Source organism: Gossypium arboreum, chromosome 1 (assembly GCF_025698485.1).
Source record: "Gossypium arboreum isolate Shixiya-1 chromosome 1, ASM2569848v2, whole genome shotgun sequence".
Lineage (NCBI taxonomy): Eukaryota > Viridiplantae > Streptophyta > Magnoliopsida > Malvales > Malvaceae > Gossypium > Gossypium arboreum.
In genome coordinates this window covers 64,001,554-64,004,845 of record NC_069070.1, presented here as the reverse complement: position 1 = coordinate 64,004,845, position 3,292 = coordinate 64,001,554, and the positions used below count along the sequence as shown (strand labels likewise).

The window sequence follows — 3,292 nt, the reverse complement described above, 5'->3', positions numbered from 1 at the left end:
AATACCAAATTTTAAAAACTTTACCTAATTCTCGAAAATTATGAAAAACCCAAAAATCAAGATGTTACATTTTGAGACATAAATAGACCAATAGTGCCATTGCGGGCCCTAATTTGTGGTTGAGTGATGTAGGGACATGTTGGAAGTTGAAAATGAGTGACATCGGCACCAAAGGAGAGGGTATTATGACATCCAAACCTTAGAATCACAATACCTCCAACAGACTCAAGATTAAAGACCACCCTTCAGTGGTATTGTTATATCCACCCTCTAAGAAGACCCCAAGTTAGAACTGTTCCAAGTACTGCGATATCTTCTTTCTTGGTATGCGATATCGATATCTTGAGGGGAAAAAGGGTAATCTTTGTCCACCTGAAGCGCCAATCATTGAAGTCCCATTCAAGGGTATTTTTGGCACACAAATTGGGTGAGAATAGCTATTATATTAGCCAAAATTTCATTGAAAGAGAGAAGTGGCCATATTACCCTATTTTAGGCTTACTTTTCCTTAGGTTTTCTCTTAACTTTTCTTTCTCCTTTTCAAGGGTTTCTTATTTTCATTTTCTTAGCTATAGATTTTACATTTCCCAACAAATTTTCTTGTTGTTTTAGTTGTTTTTAGTGTTATTTAAGTTAGTTATCATTGTATCTTAGGTTTATTTGCACTTTTAATCTCTATACCTTATTTGTAAGACATATTTAGATTTAGTTTAATACATTTAATATTTTTAATTTGTACTTGTTAAAGTGTGTTCCTTTTATGTTTATTGCTTTAGATTTTCTTATTGAATGCTTCTCTTTACATGTCTTTTTTGTTTTCTTACATAAAAATCTCAACTTTTATATTTTTCTTAAGCTTTTCTTTAAGGGCTTATTTACTTTTCATTTTCATGGTTGTTAGTTTTATTTCTAGCATTAGTACCTAAACCTTCAAGAGGATTGGTTGACGGAGATGTGCTGAGCTGATTTTTGGATAAAGAACCAAATTTTAATAAATTTAACTAATTTGATTAAACTTAAAAATTTAGGATTAATGACCTTAAGGGAATATTTAGGTAAGTGAGACCAAGAAGAGATATTGTTGGGCACCAATTCATTAGTTTCGAGTTAACCGGTGAAACTAAGAAATAATCTAGATTAATTTTTCTAAGGCATTAAAGATGATAAAACATTCACCCAAACAACTCTAACCAAGAAAAGATTTAGTTCATGGGTAGAAAAGTAAACATCAAAATAGAATCATTCAATCTAGAAAAATCAATCTAGAAAAATAAAGGCAAAACTGCAGGAAGTTAATTCTACACTCTAGCTTCTCTTTTATCTTTCGATTGTATGTGACTCTGGGATAGATTTCTCATCCCCTTCCTTATGTCTATATTCTGCTTTCTTCTAAGTTGCTACCCTTTCTTTTCTCTGGAATTCTCCAATGGAGTTCTTCTTTGCGCTGAGAGAGAGGATTGATGTCACTGGTCTTGTTGTCATGCCGGTTCTCCTCTCCTTTTTTTAATTCTTCTCTCTCCTTCTTTTATCGGGTAGATCCGTCCCACATTAGCACACAATTTACATATCTCTTTTCAAGTTGGTTCTTTTGATACACGTCCAGCTGGCTGAGAGTGACTGGATAGAGTGCTGAGTCATCTTCCCAGAATTGCCAAGGCAATTCTATTGGCAATCAATCTTACAAATTGCCACGACAATGTTTCACTTGCCTTATTTTCGTTCTTTATCCTCTTCATCCCCTTCTTCTACTTGTACTTGTGTTCACACATAACCACACATTTCCTCCCCAAGTGATAAAAGTAACAAATAGTGGCCAATATAGCACAATCCAAGCTTTGTTATGCAATATTCTAAAATTATCCCAAGTTCTGTAGACGTACATGGACTTATATTTTTAGCTTAAGATCTATCTATCAAAAAAGGTAGGTCACAATAGTAAGTCTCTGGGCTGTAGGTTAGACAATATTTTGCCATGGCATTATCTTAATATGAACAATTCTCCTGAATAGTTCCAACCCTATTCATTCAACAACATAAATACTCTTAATATTCTCTGTGAATTGCGACATCATTTTATTTGCCATATCAATTCTTTGTTCTTTATCATTTGATTTTAGTAATTCATTATTCTAGTTTCTTATTCACTCTGAGATTATTTCCTAATATTTTGGTATAATTAACAGTATTATAATAACATTCTCAATTTTTTACCAATTTTCGATCCCTGTGGAGACGATACTTACTTATCACCTTATTACTTGAATGACGTGTACACTTACACAATTGCATTTGTTATTTTACACACAACAAGTTTTTGAAGCCGTTACCGGGGATCGACAGTATTGGTGAAAATTTGATTTGTTATTATTCTTGTTATTTTTGTTAAAGCAGTTAATTAGTATTTTATTTGATTTTTCAAGTTTGTATTAGTGTATGAGAAGAAGTATTCAAGAGGATAAAGAATATTATTTTTATCCTGAAATTGAAAGGACATTAAGGCAAAAAAGAAAAGAGTAAAAATAAATGGAGAGGATTATAAATGATCCAATAAGAGAAGATCAGCTACTCTAGAATGAAAGGAATGCTGATATTCCTCGAATTATAGATGAAAGAGACAGACCTATCAGAGAACATGTAGTGCATTTTTTAGATAATATAAATCCATGAATTGTTAGGCCACATATTCAAGGTCAACACTTTTAATTAATATTAGTGATGTTTTAGATGCTGCAGACAGTAGGGCAGTTTAGTGTCTACCAACTGAAGATCCAAGATTGCACTTGAAAATTTTTCTTGAAGTTTGTGACTCATTCAGGCAGTAGAGTGTTCCTGAAGTTTCCCTTAGATTAAAATTTTTCCCTTATTCATTGCAAGATCATGCAAGATCATGGTTGAGTGCATTACCATTAGGTACGGTGGCATCTTCAAATAAATTGTGTCAGAGATTTCTACTTAGGTACAATCCTCCCAACATGAATGCTAAGCTAAAGAACGTTATTAGATCGTTCAGACAATCTGAAGATGAGACATTATATGAAGCTTGGGAACGTTTCAAGGAATTAATTAGAAAATGTCTGATGCATGGTTCTCAGCATTGGACACAGATGGAAATGTTCTACAATGGATTAAATGCTCACACGCGAATGGTGGTGGATGCATATTCTAATGAAACATTGCTTGACAAATCCTACAATAAAGCATACAAAATTCTGGAAAGAGTAACAAATAATGATTATCATTACCCCACTACCAGAATTGGTACTGGTAGAAGAGTTGCTGGGACAATGGAACT

At 33.2% G+C, this 3,292-nt stretch overlaps 1 non-coding gene across 1 annotated transcript; it reads right to left on the bottom strand.

The window, feature by feature from the left end:
• Positions 1-2,981: 2,981 nt before the first annotated feature.
• LOC128281682 (small nucleolar RNA R71) lies at positions 2,982-3,088 on the bottom strand. The gene has a single exon (XR_008271939.1). It is a non-coding gene; the product is annotated as a small nucleolar RNA R71 (small nucleolar RNA).
• Between the last annotated feature and the right edge of the window lie 204 nt (positions 3,089-3,292).